The sequence below is a fragment of the Castor canadensis genome, chromosome 16 (genome assembly GCF_047511655.1).
Source record: "Castor canadensis chromosome 16, mCasCan1.hap1v2, whole genome shotgun sequence".
NCBI lineage: Eukaryota > Metazoa > Chordata > Mammalia > Rodentia > Castoridae > Castor > Castor canadensis.
Genome location: NC_133401.1, coordinates 24605224 through 24626098, shown reverse-complemented (window position 1 = coordinate 24626098; position 20875 = coordinate 24605224). Strand labels below are relative to the sequence as shown.

The 20875-nt window shown below is 41.8% G+C and overlaps 1 protein-coding gene and 1 pseudogene across 3 annotated transcripts in view; one reads left to right on the top strand and one right to left on the bottom strand.

The window, feature by feature from the left end:
• Znf331 (zinc finger protein 331) overlaps nucleotides 1–20655 on the bottom strand; it is a 35649-nt gene extending 14994 nt beyond the window's left edge. For 2 of the 3 annotated variants that reach the window (XM_074058160.1, XM_074058156.1), the window contains exons 1-4: nucleotides 20053–20655; nucleotides 18984–19053; nucleotides 17324–17409; nucleotides 12031–12099 (exon numbers count right to left, since the gene is read on the bottom strand). The gene's annotated coding sequence lies outside the window, so the exon portion shown is untranslated. The remainder of the gene's footprint in view (nucleotides 1–12030; nucleotides 12100–17323; nucleotides 17410–18983; nucleotides 19054–20052) is intronic. The other variant, XM_074058157.1, reaches the window with a different exon arrangement.
• LOC141418368 (small nucleolar RNA SNORA51) lies at nucleotides 4210–4331 on the top strand (annotated as a pseudogene).
• Nucleotides 20656–20875: the final 220 nt, after the last annotated feature.

The following is a 20875-nucleotide window of genomic DNA, read 5'->3' as shown; positions in this document are numbered from 1 at the left end:
ACCAGTACCATTACACATTCCTTAATCTATTTTTATAAATGAAATGCTAGCCTGCTGTTTCTTTTTTCTCTTACACAGATATATATGCTTCTTAAACCAGCTGCCAATATAATGACAGCTTTCAGAGCCTGATGTCAAGAATAAGATTCTCTTTATTTAGCAACATTGGCAAAAAAGATTGTATGACATACAAGGAAGAAATTTTCTCTCTCAGAGCAAGCAGGGGGCAGAGTTGTGATCCCGCATCAGAAATTGAGCTCAGTGACCAGTCAGTGAAGATGCTAAATTGAGAACCCTGGCAAGAGGCTGACCGTGTGCTCCCTCTGATATGGGAGGTTTATGCGAAAACGTTTCATTATAGACAGCTTACTTGTTTTTCACCTATCTGGGATTGCTACTTGTGCAATGCATATTTTTAAGTCACCAGGCACCTGTGATTAGTGAAGTTTTTTCTGTCTCTTGAGAATCTAGCTTCTTTCTCTGAGACAAACATGAAAATCCTAGGAAATCTAATCCTACAAGCTTGTAGCTTTTGGTGTTTTAGTGTGGAATTAGTTCCAAATGATACACTTCTAATACTTTAACTTATAGTATACGGGTGGCTTTTCAACAGAAGACAAAGACACTGGCCTGGCTGCCCTTCCCACACTCATATAGGTATAATGAGGCCATAGCTGGGTAAGATTCCTCTTACAATCTATGGTTTGGAGAGTTTACCTCATTTACATGCTCAGGACTCAATGCCCCAGGAACACACGCACCAAAATATTAAGAGTTATCATCTGTGCATCGAATACTTATGGGCGATTTTGACATTCTTTATGAGCTCCTCAGGGAAATGAATTGTTTTGCAGCTTTCAGCACCAATCCCATTACAAGCAACGTAAGTTAAAGGAATCTCAACTAAAAAAGAAAGGATTGACAAGGAAAAATGACAATTACAGGGGAGACGGTATGGAGTAGTCACTAAGGAAAATCTAATGACAAGGCCTGTGGTGGGTAGAAGCACTCACTGTCTCTGAGAGATGTTCATGTCTCAGTTATGGAAACTGGGAATATGTGATGTCACATGGAAAGGGAACTGCGTGTGGAGATGAACTGTATTGCTAACCAGATACCCTTTAAGACTGAGCGCACATCCAGAACTATCTTGGTAGGCATCATAATGGTCTTCACGCTTGATAGGCAGGCAATCTACCACTTGAGCCATACTGCCAGCCCCAACTGGTGGTGTTTTAAGCCACCAGTTCTGTGGTAGCTTAATTTGTTACCCCAGCAAAGGAAAACGGCCACAAGCTCTAATATCATAAAACTGTGACTAAACAGAATGTCTTCTCCCTCAACTTGAATATCCTTTGGCCCTGTCCCATAAATCCAATCAGACCCTGGACACAGCAGAGTGCTCAGTCCTGAGAACGTGCACTGCACACATGACCACGCTCCTCTCCTCCTGCACTGAATAAGCAATTAAATGGTGTGTTGGTCACATTACCCACAGTGTCTGATGGAAAATTATGCATGACTGATTCACTCATGATTTGTAATTATTAATATTACACACCTTTATCCTGTGAAACACTTCACCTCTTAGTGCTGTCAACATCCAAAACAAGGAAAAGCGCACCAGGGATACAGCTCTAGTGGTAGAGTGCTTGCCAGGCAACTGTGAGGCCTGAGATCAAGCCTAGGACTGCCCAGATAGGGAGACAACCAACCAAGAGAAGTCCCAGGAACTCTCCTGGCAAGGAGTCTAAGGAGACCTGACAACAAAATGGAACACTGTGTCCTGGATGGGATGCTGGAACAGATTAAGGACCTTAGGTAAAAACAAAGGAAACTTGATGCTGGACCTGGTGGCTCATGCCTGTAATTCCAGCATTTGGGAGACTGAGGCAGGAGGATTGAGAATTCCACGCCAGACTGGATGAAACAGCAAGACTCTGCTCAAAAAAAAAAAAAGGGCTGAAGGTATGGCTCAAGTGGTAGAGCACCTGCCTAGCAAGCACAAAGCCCTGTGTTTAAACCCTAGTACTGCAAAACAACCAATCTTCCTGCTAAACAACAAAACCAAACATACAAAAAGAATGGAGCTCATGTATGAAAATGGAAAAATGAGACCTGTTCAAACTATTCTAAGAATGGGAGGAGAGAAAATAAAGGAGGATGGTGGAGCAGGTGAATTTAAGATATATAGGAAGCACTTTTGTAATATGTCACAATGTAATCCCAGTACAACAATATAATTAAACAAAAAATGGAGACTGCCTATTATAATACATAAAAAGTGGTTTATTATTTGTCAGTGTGGAATAGTCTTCTGAGATGTGAATGGGGGAAACTTTTTTTTTTTTTTTGGCAGTACTGGGGTTTGAATAAGAGCCTCATGCTTGCTAGGCAGGCATTCTATGACTTGAGCTATTCCACCAGCACTGTTTTGTGTTGGATATTTTTGAGATGAAGTCTCATGAACTATTTGCCCAGGCTGGCTTCGAACTGAGATTCTCCTGATCTCTGCCTCCTGAGTAGCTAGGATTATAGGTATGAGCCACTGGTGCCCAGCTCCCCACCTACATGTTTTGCTTTGAGGTCATTTTTCAGATAGGGTCTTGCATAGCTCATTGGTAGAATGCTTGGTTGGCATGCTGAGAGCTGTGTTCCATTCCTAGCACGGCCTGCTCCAAGAAAATTGGATTATATGCTGAGATTGGAAGGACTGTGGTTCAAGGCCAGCCTGGGTAAAAAAAGTTTGCAAGATTCCTTCTCAATTAATAGCTGGGCACAGTGGCATGTGTCTGTCATCCTAATGATGGTAGGAAGTTTTTTGCCAGCCTAGGCAAAAACTGAGACTCTATCTCAAAAATAACCAGAGGGAAAAAAAAAATCTTATTTTTTTTTTTGAAAAATTGTGGATATTTAGCCAGTTGCTGGTGGCTCATGTCTGTAATCCTAGCTACTCAGGAGGCAGAGATCAGGAAGATTGTGGTTGGAAGCCAGCCCAGGCAAATAATTTGGGAGACTCTATCTCGAAAAACTCATCACAAAATAAGGACTGGTGGAGTGGCTCAAGGTGTAGGCCCTGAGTTCAAACCCCAGTATGCAAGAAAAAAAAAATAACCAGAGAAAAAAAGAGCTGGAAGCATGGCCTAAGTGGTAGAGTGCTTGTGTAGCAAGTGTAAAGCCCCAAGTTCAAACCCCAGGACTGCCAAAAGAAAAACAAAAAAATCAAAACAAACAAACAAAAAAGTAAAAGGAGAAAACTGGATGAAAACCTTCCCAATTTTTGGCAAAGATTTAGATAATCAGTTCATGAAGCACAAGATACAACAAGGTTGATCAATCCAAAGGAGAATATTGTCAGATTACAGAGAAATGGTCAAAAGCAAGGAGAGAGAGAATCCTGAAAACAGCACAGGTAGGAGACTCATCACATGTAAGGGAGCCCCTATAAGGTCATCATAGCCACTTCTCAACAGCAAGTTTGTAAGTCAGGAGAGAGTGGGTGATATATTCAAAATAATGAAAGAAAACTCTGCCATCCAGAATACTATAGCTGGGAAAGCAGTCCTCCAGAATGAAGGACAGAAAGATATTCCAGGTCATACAAAAGTGGATGGAGTTCATCATGGTAAGTCCCACTATACAAGAAATGCTGAAGGGAATTCTTTGAGTTGAAACAAAAGGACATTAAGTGGTAACAAAATCACACAGAAGAGCCAGGTGCTGATAGCTCACACCTGTAATCCTAGCTATCGAAGGCGAAGAGATATGAAGAATTGTAGTTTGAGGCTGGATCAGGCAAAAGGTTCACGAGACCCTATCTCAAAAACACGCAACACAAAACAAAGCTGACAAGTGGCTCAAGTGGTAGAATGTCTGCCTAGCAAGCCCCTGAGTTCAAACTTCAGCACTACCATCACCACCAAAAAACAAAAAAACAAAAAAAACAAAAAAAAAATCCTCAAACCAAAACAAAAACAAACTTTACTTCTGAAGGGAAATGCCCAGACAAAAAATCACAACAGTATTCTAATTATGATCAGTAAAACTTTGTAACTCTACTACTAAAAAAGCATTAAAAATAAGTATGGCTTCAATAATCTGTTAATGGATACACAAATTAAAAGGTGTAAAATATGCTATCATAACTTAAAGTGTGTGTGAGAGAAGTAAAAATATAGAACTTTTGTATATGATCAAAGTTAAATTATTGGCCTCCTGGTGCTTACCAGAGGCTGTGTTCTTATACTCACTGTGTAGAAAGAGGAGGGACATTAAACCCACCCTATATACACCTCAGTCCAGGATCTGTGTCTATAAATGGGAAGATGAGGGGTGGGAGAAAAAAACTTATCAGCTTAAATCACAGTAACTGCAAGATGCTGTATGTATATCCTATGGCAACCACAGAGGAAAAACCTCTAATAAATACATAAAACACAGAGAAAGAATCAAAGTATATTACTACAAAAATCAACAATCACAGAAGACAACACTAAAGGTGGAAGAAAGGAATAAAGAAAACAGAAGACATTTAGTAACAGTTGTTGAAATGGACACAATAAGTCCTTACCAACCAATAATTACTTTAAATATAAATGGGGTAAATTCTCTATCAAAACACAGAGTAGCTGAATGGATGAAAAAGCAAGATCAAACAATACGTTACTTAAGGAAGAGATTCATTTTGGTTTTATGGACACACATAGATGGCATGTTAAAGGATGGGAAAAGATACTCCAGGTCATTGGAAAAGAAATCAGAAGTGCTTGTACTTAATCAAAAAAGAGAGACTTAAGAAGAGACAAAGAAGGTCAACAGAGAAGGAAATGGGTTAATCAATCAAGATGATACATTAAGTGTGAATATGGGCACACCCAACATTGAAGCACCAAGATATATAAGCCAAACATTAAAAGATCTGAGAACATGGCCTGTAATGCATACTAGTAGGGAACATGTAGCCCTACTTTGAACAAAGGAGATCATCTAGTTAGAGCTGTAGACCAAAGGGACCCATGAGACACATCTGAAGTATTCCATCTATCATGCTTCGGATATGAAATGTCCCCCATAGACTCATGTTTTGAAGATTTGGTCCCTAGCTGGTAGAGTTATGTGCTGTTTTGGGAGGTCGTGGAGAGCAGGAGGTGTAACCTAGCTGACAGGTCCTTGGGGGTATCTTTTCCCAACCCCTTCCTCTTCTACAGGTGAAAACCTTCTGTCACATGCTCCTGCCACTGTGATTTTCTGCCCAAACACAGAGAGGCCAGGTGACCATGGATGGAACCCTCTGAAATTGTTAGCCAGATAAATCCTTCTTCCTTGAAGTGCTTTATGCCAGGTGTTTAACACACCATCAAACGGCTGCAGAATATCTATTCTTGTCAAGCACTCAAAGAACAGATGTTATGGCACAGAACAAGCCCCATGAAATGTAAGGTGACAGAAACTGCACAAACCATCTTCATACCACAATGGTATGAAGATAGAAATCAATAACAGGAAGAATAATGTTTCACAAATACTTGAAAATTAAACACCATGGTCCTAAACAACCAGTGGATGAAGGAAGAAATTAAAAGAGAAATGAAAAGATTACCTTGAGATAAATGCAAATGGAAACAACAGCACCAAAACTTTCAGGATGCACTAAAGCAGGTCTAGGAGAGAAGTTTATAGCAATACACGCCTACATCTAGAAAAATCTCAAACACCTAAAATTATATCTCAAGGAACTTGAAAAGTAGAACAAATTAAGGCCAATATTAGTCAAAGGAAGGAACCAATAGCATCTGAGTAGAAATAAATGAAGTAGACTAGAAAAATAATATAAGAGGATGGACAGTACCATGGGGGTAGTTTGTTGAAATGATAAATAACACTGACATAGCCCAATGTGGACTAACAAAGAAAGACGGAGACAAATCAATGCAACCAGAAATGAAAGAGAAGACATTATACCCACACCACAGAAAGGGTCATGATAGAGTACTATAAACAATTATATGTCCCCAAATGGAATAACCTGGAAGAAATGGATAAACTTCTAGAAACATATAGTTTACCAAGACTGAATTACGAAGAAAGAGAAAAATCTGAATACACCAACAATGACCAAAAGGGTAGTCTTCCCTGAAAGTAAAGCCTAGGACCCAAGGAGGGCTTCACTGCTGAATTCTATCAAATCAAATCAAATCAAATGTTCAAAGAAGAACTAACATCAACTCTTCTCAGACTCTCCCGAAAAACAAAGAGAATACTTCCAAACTCATTTTATGAGGCCAGTAATAATTTGATGTCAAACTCAAACAAGGAAATTGCATGTAAAGGAATTACAGGCCAATGTCCTTGTTGAAATACTCAACAAAATAGCAGCTAGCTGGATTTAGTTCACCAAAAAGATCATTCATTATGATCATGTGGGATTTATCCCTGTGATTCAAGGATGGTTCATAAATGTGATATATTACATTAACTGAATGTTGGAGAAAACCCCATTGAGGATCTCAATGAAAGTGCAGAAAAACCATTTGATAAAATATCCTTTCATAAAAAAACTAAATTAGGTATAGAAGGAATGTACCTGCTGAACACAATAAAGTTGATATATCACGAGCCCACAGCTAAGTTCATAATCCATAGGGAAAAGTAGAAAGCTGTCCCTGGTAGGTAAGAGACAAGATATGGGTACACACTCATGCCAATTCTACCCAACATAGCACTCAAAGTCCTTGCCAGAGAACTTAGGCAAGAAGGAGAGGTAAAAGGCATAGAAATAGGAAAAGAAGTCAAAATGACTCTTTGCAGATGGTATCATCTTATGTATAGAAAACCAAATAAATGCACTAAAACCTGTTAGAAATAATGAACTAGATTGAAGGATACAAAATTGAAAAAATCAGTAGCACTTTTATATACTAACAACCATTTGACAAAGAAATGAAGAAAATAATCCCATTTATAACAGTGTCAAAAATAAAACTTAGCAATGAATTTAACCAAGGAGATGAAAGACCTGTATATGGATAAGTATGAAACACAGATGGAAGAAACCAAAGAAAACATAAATAAATGTAAAGATATCCTGCGTTCAAAGACTATAAGAATTGATATTATTAAAATGTCCATACTGCCTAAAACAATCTACAGATTCAATCAATCCTTATCAAAATTCCAATAGTTTCCACAGAAATAAAAGCAATTTAAAAGTTCCTAAACAAGTGCAGCAAACTTTTCCAAATGTTGCTCATTTGAGCAACAGGGCCTACATATCACTTGATCTCAAAAACTACTGTAAGTGTTGCGTGAGGATGTAGGGAAAAAGGAACCCTTATACATGGCTGGTGGGAATGCAAACTAGTACAACCACTCTGGAAAAAAATTTGGAGGCTTCTTAAAAATCTAAACACAGATCTGCCATTTGATCCAGCAATACCACTCTTGGGGCGACACAGGTTACTCCAAAGACACTTGCACACCCATGTTTATTGCAGTGGTATTCACAACAGCCAAGTTATGGAAACAGCTAAGTTATGGAAACAGCCAAGATGCCCCACTATTGATGAATGGATTAAGAAAATGTGGTATTTATACACAATGGCATACTACTCAGCCATGAAGAAGAATGAAATCTTTTTTTTTAAATTTTTTTTATTTTTTATTCATATGTGCATACAGTGTTTGGGTCATTTCTCCCCCTCTCCCCCCGGCCCTCTCCCTCTCCCCCCACCCCCTCAATACCTGGCAGAAACTATTTTGCCCTTATTTCTAATTTTGTTGTAGAGAGAGTATAAGCAATAATAGGAAGGAACAAGGGTTTTTGCTTCCCAGTCTGTTCTTGAGTCTAGAAGATCTCTAAGCGGGACACATCTATGCATTACTGGTTTGTTTCCCAAACCAGACCACTCTGTTGTCTCCATGGCCTTTCTGTCTTCTACTCAAGTTACCGCATTGGTGACAGAATCCTTGTTCATGGTGACGAGGAGCGGCACAAATTCCTCCCTATCCATTCCTTGCTGATTTCGCTTATTTTTTTTTATAGCACTTTAGCCATTTCTAAGGGACATGGAGCATATGCACATCATTGTACAGCTGTCCCCCTTGTCCCTCTCCAGAACTTTCTCATCTTCCCAAAGCGAAGCCTTGTCCCCATGAGCAGTCGCCACAGCCTCTCCCCAGCCCTACACCCACAACCCGCTTCCTGTCTCTCTGGATTTGCCGGTTGTGGCCCAGAATGAAATCTTCTTTACCATCCAGGTAAACGGATGGAACTGGAGAACATCATCCTGAGCGAGGTTAGCCAGGCCCAGAAGACCAAAAATTGTATGTTCTCCCTCATATTTGGACTTTAGCTCAAGGACAAACACAACAAGAAGATTGGACTTTGATCACATGATGAGGCGAGAGCACACAAGGGAGGTATGAGGATAGGCAAGAAACCCCCAAAAAACAGGATCGCATTTGATGTCCTCAATGCAAAGGAACTAATGCGGAAACTTAAAAGCAACAGAGGCCAATAGGAGAAAGGGACCAGGAACTAGAGAAAAGGTTAGTTCGAGAAGAATTAATTTAGAGTGTAACACATATGTACAGGAAATCAATGTGAGTCAACTCCCTGTATAGCTATCCTTATCTCAACTAGCAAAAACCCTTGGTCCTTCCTATTATCGCTTATATTCTCTCTTCAACAAAATTAGAGATAAGGGCAAAATAGTTTCTGCCTGGTAGCAAGGTGGTAGGGGGGCAGAGGGAGGGGGCGGGGGGAAGGGGGGAGAAATGACCTAAACATTGTATGCACATATGGAAAAAAAAAAGAAATAATCAAAAGACTGGCTGCTGGTGGCTTACACCTGTAATCCTAGCTACTCAGGAGGAGATTAGGAGGATCACAGTTCGAAACCAGCCTGGGCAAATAGTTCTTGAGCCCCTATCTCGAAAATACCAATCACAAAAAAGGGCTGGTGGAGTGGCTCAAGGTTTAGGCCCTGAGTTCAAGCCCCAGTACTGAAAAAACAAAACAAAACAAAAAAACCACTGCATAGTCACTTAGATCAGTGGACCAGAACAGAAGGCTCAGAAAATAAGTACATATTTATTATATTTATGGTCAATGAATATTTGACAAGGTTCTAAGATCACATGTAGAAAGAACATAGTGTTGGGAAAAGTGGATAGCCATAGACAGAAGAAAGAAATTGGATCCATGTATACAAACCAACTCAAAATGCTCTAAAGAAATTGAATCCATGTATATAAATCAACTCAAAATGCTCTAAAGACTTAAATAATAGAATTCGAACTATAGAAGTACTAGAAGAAAACTCAGAAAAGGATCTTGATATTGTTTCTCACAAAGATTCTTTGGATATAACCCCAAAAGCAGAGGTAACTAAGCAAAAATAGACAAATGGATTGAATCAAATCAGAAAACTTCTTGCAGGGGAAAAAATGGATGGAACTAGAAAATATGCTAGCAAAATAAGCAAGAGTGAGGAAGACAAATATTGCATTTCTCTCTCGTATGCAGAATCCAGATCTAAAAAAAAAAAGGGATGAGATCAGTGTAAAACAGGTAGACTGTTTTGGGGTAGAAATCAGTTGAGGGGGATGATGAAAGAAGAGGGTGAAGGGTGGGGTGAATATGATCAAAATACTTCATATACATGTTTGAAAATAGAATAAAACCCATTAAAAGTTTAAGAAAGGGGAGGAGGAATATGAGAGCCTAATGGAGGGGGTGAATTTGACCAAATAATCCATGTATGAAAATATCACAATGAAACATTTTTATATAATTAATATATGCTAATGAAAAAATATATTTTAAGAAAAGAGAAAAAAGGCAAAACAAAAACAAAAGCACCACCAAAGAACTTCTGCAGGCTGGGAGTGCTGTTCAGTAGTAGAGCACTTGCCTAGCATGCGTGAGGCTCTGGGATCGATCACCAGTACCACAAACTAAAAACAAGAACACCAGGTATGTGAAATAATATTCGGGTACATACAAATCAAACAACAATGAGCTATCACTTCACACCTGGATTTACTTTTTAAAATGGATTTACTAAAAAAAGAAAACCAAACAAATAAGAAAAGTTAATGAGAATGTAAGTCAGCATAGCCATTATGGAAAGAGTGTGAGGGCTGGGGGTGTGGCTCAAGTGTACAGTTGCTTGCTTAGCAGGTGTCAAGGCCCTCAGTTCAAACCCCAGTACAACCAAAAAAAAAAAAAAAAAAAAGCAAAAAGAATGTGGAGGTTCCTCTAACAGTCAAACAGAACCACCTTATAACCCTGCAATCCCACTTCATTTCTGGGACTTCAGAGCATAGAGCCAAAGGAAATGAAATCAGACTCTCAAAAAGACAGCTATAGTTCCACATTCATATCAGCTCTCTTCACAATAGCCAAGATAAGGAAGCCTGTAAGTCCACCACTGGAGGAATGGATAAGGAAAACATGGTATGATCAATATTTACACAGTGAAAGCCTGTCATTTACAACGTAGATGAATCCAAAGGACGCTATGTAAAGTGGAATAAATCAGGCATGAAAAGCGAATACTACACAACTATCTATGAAGCACAGAGGTCAAACACACAGAAGCAGAGAGTGGAAGGGTCGTTACTAGGCACTGGGAGGAAGGTGAGAGTGAAGAGGTTAAAGGTACAAGAGTAAGTTTTGGAGATTTATTGTACAGCATGGTATCTAAGGACAATGAATAATGTAGAATGTATTTAAAAACTGTTAAGAGATATCAAATATTCTCAGCATAAAATTATATTTAGTAAGGTATGGAATGCTATTCAGCTTGATCTAATCACTGTATAACATACACACACTCTTATATATACCAAATCATCATTTGCAACATACATACAATTTGTCAGCTAAATAAAATAAAAAATCAAGGATGTTATAAAAATGAATAGAAATTACTAAAATCCAAAAAGAGCAAAGAAAAAAAAATGCAAGCATATGTGACCCCTCCAAGTCACAAAACATTTACCACCTAACCCTTCACAGAAAAAGTATGCCAACCTCTGCTATAAATCTAGAATTCACTGAACCTGAGACCATCTTGCTTTTCATAATCCATACAAAGATACAACTGAAAAAAACTAAAGCTGTCGGTCACAAAAAGTCCCAGCTAACAGATCATATGCCCATTTCTTATTTAATTTTTTTCCGGTTGATTTCATCTATATGAAATGTCTAGAATAGGAAAATTTGGAGAGAGAAAATAGATTAATGGTTGACAGGGAACTAGGGAGTACATATTAATAGGGGGTGAGGTTTCTTTTTGGGGTGCCAGAAGTGTTTCATAGTTGGGTGTGGTAGTACACACCTGTAATCCCAGCACTTGGGAGATAGAAGCAGGAAAATTGGGAGTTCAAGGCCAGCCTGGACTATATAACCAGACCTGTTTCAGAGATGTCAGTCTATCATGCTGGGGGCAGTTGTGGCTGGCAGAGCAGGGCAGTTCACATAATGGAGGCCAGGAAGCAGAGAAAAAGGCTTCACTTTTCGATTACTTGGAAAACATCCCTATCCTTGAAGACAGATACCTTTGCTCAAGCTCCAATGTTAAAAGTCTCACAGAGGTGACAACTGTCATGCTGCAACTACACACACCATTTCCTTTCTTGCTGTGCTCAGAAATTGAGACTAATGGACAAAGACCAAACACACCTGGTATTTGATTCCATCTAAAAACTATTACCAAAAAACACTTTCAATATAAAGCACTAGCATTAACCCCTACAGGCATTTTTTTTTTAAACATCACCACATTCTTTGAAAAGCAGAGTTCGAGGGAGAATTTGAACAATTTTCCCATTGTGTTTGTGAATACTCACTGGAGAGGGCTGGCCCATGGATTTTACACCAAAGGATTCTCTGTATGGCCCTGACACATCCTTTGGGAAGGAATTACTGGGAAAAGTTGCAATTAGGAGATGTGAAGTCAAGGAAGATAAACAGTTCTAAGTCATATGAACACAAGAAGTTTAATGAACAAAAAGGTAACTTACAAGGACCTGGATGTTAAGTTGTGGTACAATTCTTCCTCCTTTGGATGCTTCTTCTGAAGGACAGCTGGCCTGGGAAGAAAGGAAGATAAACTTGAGACACAGGGCCATTCTAAAGCACAGGCTACAATAGAAAATACCCTCCAAAACACACCAGTGCAATGGGATCTGAATGTCTCCCTGATCCCCAGGAACTTTTATGCAATTTGTGGGTTTAGGGACAGGTAGGCACCCCTTCCCACCTCTTCCTCACAATGGGCATGGCATTCCATGGCTTCTCCTGTGGTTCAGGAAGCCTGCATGGTGAGCACTTCTGGATCAGCATTGCCATCTCATGACTATGTATCCTTCAGTTGCTCATTTTTATGACAGGGTCATGGCTCCCATGTCCCCCTGGAGCTACTGCTCCCGGGCAGGTACCACGAGTTGGAAGGAGAAGGCAGAAAAAGCAACTGAGGCAGAAGATTTAGAGGTTACACTGTCATGCCTGCGCTCACGTGAAAGGCAAGGCTTCCAATGTCCCAACACCTCCCCAGCTGAGTTGCAGGTCCCCTCATACCTGTCAGTCAGGGGACTGCGGCCGGCTGCCACCTGTAGAGCACACACTGACCTCCCAGAGCGGAGGAGCCGCGTCACAGTGCAGGGGACAGAGTGGCTGAGTCTGTCCCCTATCCCTCGGCCAAACACCTGCTAGTCATTCCCACCTCGGAAGCGGACCCCCGCGCACACACCCCGACATTAGTGTGGGGTACTTTCACTCACACGTGTGCGCGCGCACAGCAGTCATTCCTGGACCTTGCCCCACGCTGCAACTTCAGGCCGTGATGTACCTTCACCCCGTTTGACCTCTTTATCTCAAGCCAACAGCTCCGGTACCCAACTGCCCCTGACGGTTAGGAGGGGCCCAAGGATGAGCAGAACGCGGCTGTATCCATGGAAACCAGAGCCTGAACACCCATGTCCCAGCATGCACCGCGCCACAACGGCCAAGCCTAGAGGCCTCTGGGAAACACAGTCCAGCTGCTTCTCAGGCTGGACCTGGAGTCTGCACGTGAGATCCGGTGAGGGGGTCGTGGTCTTGTGAACATCACGCTCCCTACATGCAGCTCTTGCCGGGTGACCAGTCTGCATCGTCCAAACGTGAATGTTTTCTGACATCTATTTGGGGGTGCTGGACAGTGCCTGCCAGGTGCACAGAGCTATACTGAGTCCACATGTGTGTGTGTACACGTGAAGTCAGCGATGGGAGGGAAAGTATATTAAAGAAATGAAGGACAGGGGGCCGCGGTGGCATGGCGTCACCTCAGCATGGGGAGGTAGGAGGACCGAAGGCGCCCATTTGTCAACTGCACCTCCGCGTCTGCCTATGGGTTTCTCTTGGATCAAGAGTCCAACACGCTGAGCACCAGGATGAGATGCCCGGTCTGGACTGTACTTGTTCCTGAACAATTCGGCATAATGACGACATACACAGCATTGCAACGTATTAGGTACTAATTCTGGTATCCACCAGGGTCCTGGCACCCATTTACCTAGGATATGGGCTGGGGGGCGGCTCTGTTCCTGTTTTAGCGACAGCCAACTTAACATACGTAAGCCTGTATCATCTTTTAAATTTATTAAAATGCAGTTCGTTTCTCAAAAGACAGAGCATTTCTTTGATGTTACTTCTGTGTGTGCATCCTTGACTTGTGGAGAATACTCAGAATATGGCAACTTTGGGTTGATCTGCTGATTGACTTTCCTGTCACTTGGCGATGCCTAAAGCAACGATCTGGCATCTATGTGTGCCCACACTGTGCAGCTGACTTCAAAAGTCCCAGGCCAGGGCCTGCAGACACTGAGCTATCTCCATGCTGGGAATGGACTGAGGATGTCATTCTGAACTTGAGATGGCCTTCAGAAGAGCTGTCACCCTGCCTGCTAAGTCTGCATTTGTGTTGATCACATTAGATAAAACGCATGAGGAGTGAGATTTGGAGAAGGTCCGTTCATGTCCACATAGCCTGTGTTCAACACTTGGTCAGGACCTGACACATGTGCGTGGTGAGAACCATGTTCCTTCCCAGCACCTCTTGGTCAGCACTGGGGAATCTGCCTGGTCTCCACTGTTGGCTGCCTGGAGCTGCTTCTGTTCAGAGTCCTGGCTGGATTGCAGACAACATAACAGCACAGCTATGCCTCTTGCACTGTTCTCTCCCACCAGGAAGTAACATCCACCAGGTTTGGCAGGTTTCAGGCACTAAGCAAAGTTGGACTTTGACTGAAAATTCCACTTTTCAGAACTTTCTGAAGGACATAGCTATAGTAACATACAAATGTTTGTTTAAGAATATTCAGAGAATAATTTTTTTTAAATGGAGATAGTTAAGATTCACATCTGGTTCTGTATAATCTTTACATCAATTAAGATAGCTTATAAAATTTGCTGGGTGTGGCATTATCCACCTGTAATTCTAGCACTTAGAAGGCTGAGGCAGGAGGATTGAGAAGTCCAGGCAAGACCTGCCTCAAAACGAAACAACCAAAAAAGTAAAACTAAACCAAATAACTCCCCCTCAAAAGCTACAGTACATCACTCCTAGGATACTGATGTTAATGTATAATCATTGCTGATATACAGATTTTCCAGAGAAAAATTTCATCTCTTTCCTTGGAATGAAACCCAGCGCCTTGTGCCTGGTATACAAGCACTGTACCACTGAGTCACATTCCTAGCTCTGAGAATAATTTTTAAATAGAAAAAAATATGTGGTGGAGGATAGATTAAATAAATTATGGTCTGGTATAAAAGGCACAGAACAATTTTCTAATAACAATATTGATTCATATTAATTGAGAAAGAATATATGATAAACTACCAAATAAAGAAGACGGGGTTAAATGTGTATCTATTAAGTTAGGTGCTGATATCTTTGTGAAAGTGAAAACACAGGCTCCACTGGACATGGTGGTACAGGCCTGTAATCATAGTTATTGGGGAGGTGGAGGAGGCAGGAGGATGAAGAGTTCAAGGCCATCTTTGGCAAAGGTAGTGGGAACCTGTGTCAAACCAACCAACCAACCAACCAAGGACTGGTGGAGTGGCTCAAGAGGTAAGAGCACCTGCCTAGCAAGTATGAGGTCCTGACCCAGTGCTGCTAAAAAAAAAACAAAAATAAAAACAACAACAACAAAAAAACCCTAACAAGCAGAATAAATGTGTCTCAAATGATCCATATAACTCATAAGTCTGGGAATATATTGTTACCATGCAAGGCAATTAAGGTTGTAGTTGGACTGAAGTTGCTAGCCAGAAAACCTTGAGATAATGCTAATCTGAGTTATCCTACTGGGTCCAGTGAAACTTGTTACAAAGATCATTAAACTTTTGTGTGTGTGTGTGTGTGTGTGTGTGTGGTAGAAGATAAAGCTGTGAGGACAGTAGCAAGACCAGAATGAGCAACAGGAGAAGGACGGGACCTGCCTTTCCTAGTTTTGAGACTCCCCATATCAATGAATAAGCTGGGTGTAGGGCTGGAGGTGTGGCTCAAGTGGTAGTGTGCCTGCCTAGGGAGTGTAAGGCCATGAGTTCAAACCCTAGTACCACAAAAAAAAAAAAAAACCCAAATCAAAAAGAGATAATAAATAAGCTGGGTGTAGTGCCATGTGCCCAGCCATAAAGGAGGCAGTAGATAAGGGAATTCCTGTCTGAGGCCAGCCTGGGGCAAAAACATGAGATCCTTCCTCAAAAATAACTAAAACAAAAAAGGGGTGGGAGCATGACTCAATTGGTAGAGTGCCTGGCTGGCAAGTGCAAAGACTTCAAAGACTTGAGTTCAAACCGTAGTACCACCAAAAAAAAAAAAAAAGATACAATAATTATTAAGTATTTTATTAAATGGAATTTCTATGTATTTATACTTTTCATATGTACTATTACAAACATGTATGATACTTGTGCATACAATGTGCCTTGGAAAGTTACAAATGGAGTTAAAGACTTCAGGCAAAGGATTTCTGCTCTAGACCATTTGAGGTTCTGGCTGGCTGTGTGAACTTCTAGGTGCCCATCACAGTCACTTTCATACAGGTGTTTCTCATGATCTATAAACATGCAGACTTGCCACACACCACAGTTAGTATTTACTGAGTGCTTATGCTCCAGGACTTCTATGGGCTTGGTGGATATTCACATTATTTCATCCTTGTCACAATCCTATTTTCAGAAAACTCTAAAGCCAGGAAAAGGTCCAGACAGGATTGATTTTTTTCCCTTCATGGTGTTGGGGATTAAATCCAGGGCCTTGAGTATGTCAGGCAAATGAAACAGATTTTCAACTTGGGTTACCACTGAGATTCATCCCCAGCTCTTGGTTTTTTGAGACAGGTTCTTTCTAGGTAGCACAGCCTGTTCTAGAACTTATGATCCTCTTGCCTCTGCCACCCAAATGCTGAGATTACAAGTGTGCACCACCATGGCCGGCCATGAATGAATTGATTTTTGGCAGTAGGGGTTTGAACTCAAAGTCTGAGCTTGCTAGGTAGGTGCTCTACCCATTAAGCCATGCTCCCAGCTGAGGATTGAAAGTTTAATTCTTATTTTTTTTGTTTGTGAGTGGGGTTTGAATTCAGGGCTTAGGGCTGGTAGAGTGGTTCAAGTGGTAAAGTGCCTACCTGAACTTAGGGCTTTGTGTCTGCAAAGCAGGTGTTTTGTCACTTGAGCCACACGTCCAATCCACTTTGTTCTCATTATTTTGGAGATGGGGGGTGTCTCATAAACTATTTGCCTGGGTTGGCCTTGAACTTTGATCCTTCAGATCTCAGCCTCCCAAGCAGCTAGGATTATAGGCATGAACCACAAGCACCTGGCAAAATCTTAATTCTATACATGAGATTCAGTAAATTACTGCCCAAAGGTCAAATCCAGTCCTCAGCTATTGTGGATTACAAGGGTTTTTACATTTATAAATAAAAACATTAAAAAATGAAAACATACAATAAGCAACTAAGAGAGAAGATGGGCATAATTTCACATTTTGTAAATGTGAGCTGAGTACAGTGACTTCCATCTAAAGAGAATAGTATGGGAAAGCAGAAAAGGACTAACTGTGCAGTGCAGGAAACTGACTAACACTATCCCTGCCAGTGGTCAAGGCCAACCTCAACAGTCACGAACCATGTGGATGCTAATTCCTTTGCTATGCTGTGATGAAAGTACTATTTACTTCTGTGACTGTCCTTGTCTCACAAACCCAGCCCAGTCATGAGAAAAATACCAAATTCCATTAGAGGAGCAGCTAACAAAATACGTCACCTCAAAACTTTCGAGGTCATGAAGTCTGGGAAACTGTCACAGTCATGAGGAATCTCAGGAGATGAGAAAAAGTGCAGTGTGGGGTCCTGGAACAAAGGATGAAAGTGATGTAAAAGCTAAGGAAAACAGCATCTGTCATGAATTTAATTAATAATAATTATATAGTCAAAGTGGCTCATTAACTTTAACAAGTGTCTCCTGGTAACCTAATAACATTAGTAGAGAAAACTGAGTCAAGGTGTCTGGAACTCTGTAAGCTATCTTTGCAATTTTTCTACAAATCTAAAACTGGAAAGAAATTTTATAAAAAGAAGAAAAATATGTAACCATAGATGGCATGAAGTATTCACTTCCTACCCTTCACAGAAAAAACTGCCAACCCTTGTTTTAGAACCTCAATTAATAGCAACAAACCATATTGCTTTGGAGAGTTCACACAAAGAAGCACCTGAAAATACCTGAAACTATAAGGCACAAATACAAGCGCAATGTTGCATGCTTATAATCACAGCACTCAGGTGGCTGAGACAGGAGGATTGAGAGCTAGATGCCAGCCTGGGTTATACTGCCAGAACTTGTCTCAATAAAAACAAAGAAGGACTTACTTTTAAATTTTTTATTATTTACTATTATTATTTTGTGGTACTGGGGATTGAACCCAGGGCTTCGAGCATGCTAGGCAAGTGTTCCACAATTTCAGAAATGCCCCCTTCCCTTTTACATACATAAACAAAAGGGAAGTATATATATATATATATATACAGTATTTTTTCCCGGTACTAAGGCTTGAACTTAGGGCCAACACCTTGAGCCACTCCACCAGCCCTTTTCTGTGATGGGTTTTTTCGAGATAGGTTCTCTCGAACTATTTGCACCAGCTGGCTTTGAACTGAGATCCTCCTGATCTCTGCCTCCTGAATAGTGAGAATTACAGGTGTGAGCCACTGGCTGCCAGCTTACATTTTGTTTCTGAGATACGGTCTAGCTAACTTTTGCAAGGACCAGCCTTGAACTAGCAATTCTCCTGCCTCTGCCTCCCAAATAGTTGGGATTACAGGTGTGTGCTACCATGCCCAGCTAGAAGGCCTTGTTAATGCTGATTACTGGAAAGAATCCTTGCCTTCACACAGACACCTCACACGCTCTCTCTTTGTTTTTTTGGTGGTACTGGGGTTTGAACTAAGGACTTTGCACTTGCTAGGCAGATGCTCTGATGACAGAGCCACACCCCAAACCCCGCATCTCCTCCCCCTCCTTAAACGTCCCACAAAGTTGACACCTCTGTTATTTACCAAGTAAAACAATCAAGACTTATGGAAAAGACCAAAGATACTGGATGTTTGTTTCCACCTAAAAACTGAGCCCTTTCTTACCAAATCACACTGTAAAATAAATAGCTAACGTTAAGTTTGAAGGAATATTTTTCTATACCAAAAAGGCTCTTGGAAAAGCCAAGCTCACAGGAGGATTTGAACAGTTTTCCAAGTGGGTCTGTGAATACTCAGTGTAGTGGGTTGGTCAATGGAAAATACCCTGATCATGGCCTTTGCCATGTCCCCTGGGAAGAGGATTAGCTATCAGGGAAATTTACAGCCAAGGAAAACCAATAGTACTGAGTTGTATATGCACAAATCATTTACTGAATAAAAAGGAAACTTACCTGAACCATGATTTTAAATTGTGATACAATTCTTCCTTTTCAGGAACACTTTTTCTGAAGGACAGCTGGCCTGGAGGAAAGAGGAAGAGAAGATGGAGACATTGGGGCCTTTCTAGATTCAGGTTACATTATAAAAATACTCTCCAAAAAATAAAAAAAAAAGAAAAAAAGAAAATACTGTCAAAGACATTCCTGTTCGCAGTACATATTAAAATCTACCAAAACATAAAGGACAGTGGGTGGGGAGTGTTTGAGACTCCAGGTGTCTAGGCTCTTGCGACTGGGCTCTGAAAGTTGTAGTAGCAGACTCTCTCACGGCCTTCCATGTTGGTACTTTATTCCCTAAGGGAATTTTATTCCTGAGGCTATCTCTGCTTCTCATTCAAGTACCCTCCAGAAGGATCACTTCTGGCTCTTTTTTCTTTTCTTGGTGGGACTGGGGTTTGAATTCAGCTTCTCATTTGTAGAACAGGTTCTACCCCTTGGAGCCACATTTCCAGCTCATTTTACCATGGCGATTTTGGAGATAGGGTCTCCAGAACTATTTGCGGGGGCTGGTCTCAAGCCTAGATCCCCCAATCTCAGCTTCCCAAGTAGCTAGGATTACAGGCGTGAACTACCAGCATTCAGCTCTAAATTCTTACTATGTCTTTGCCCTTCTCCTTGATCATTTTGATGACTGGGTCTAAGCTGTCAGGTCCCTTTGCCGCCACTGCCCCTAACTAAGCAGGTGCCACATGACTGGAAGATGAAGTCAGAGAAAGCGGGGGAGAGGGGGCTGGATACACAGGTTACACTCAATAGGTACCTGTGCTCGCTTAACCAGCCACGCTCCCGCACCTGGCACAGCCTCACAACCCCAGGTCCTTTCACGCCCACCGACGTCATCCGTCACATTTTCACTAAACAGCCTGGCGTGGCTAGGCCACGCATCCCTGCAAAGCTCTCCATAGATGCTCACACAGCACGGCTCCATCGTCCCTATAGACGGTCGCACCCCCGGGTCACCGAGAGGGGACGGAACCCACATCAAACCGTGCAGAGTCACAAGTGTGTCACAGACGCTCACATGCACACAGCAAGTTCTGGGACGTTCAGACGTTCGCTACTCCCGAAGGCAGGGAACCAAGTTTGCCTTCTTTTTCTGGGCCCTCTCCTTTGCCGCCAAGCTCCATAGTACCTCCGCCGGGTTCCTCCTTCACACTTGGGGGCCAACCCCGCTTCCCACCCCTAAATACAGGCAGGAAAAGCATAGTGTGAGGTAAAATTCGGAGAGCATCCAGGCGAACACGTTTAAAAAAATCCCGCGAATAGGAATCACGCCTCCCAGCATGCAACTCGGCACACGCCTCATTGGGCTGCGCCCCAAAGGTCTCTGGGAAACATAGTACAGTACTTGGGTATACGCGGTACTAGGGACGAGGCCGTCATTCTTTCCCAGCAAGCAACTCTACACAACCCTAAGGGCGGCAGGCCCAGAGGCCTTTGGGAACTATAGTTCAGAGTCCAGGAATACGCGGAGCTGGAAGTGGGCTCGTCATTCTTTCCCAGTACACAACTCTACGCAGTTCTAATGGCCTCGTATTCAGAGAAGTTTTGGAAATACAGTTCAGAGCTCAAAAATACGCGGAGCAGGAAATGAGCCTGTCATTCTTTTCCAGCGTACATAACATTAATGACGTCGTACCCAGAGGCCTTTGGAAGCGGAGCCGGACGTGGGCCGGTCATTTTTTCCCAGCATGCAACTCTACACAGCCCAAATGGCGCGGTGCCCACACCGCGAGACACCAGAGGCTTCTGGGAAATGTTGTCCACGTCCTGGGGACCCGCGGCACCCGAGAGCCGTCTTCTCAGTTCCTTTTGTGTGCTTCTTGTCCCCTCTTAGAGGAACT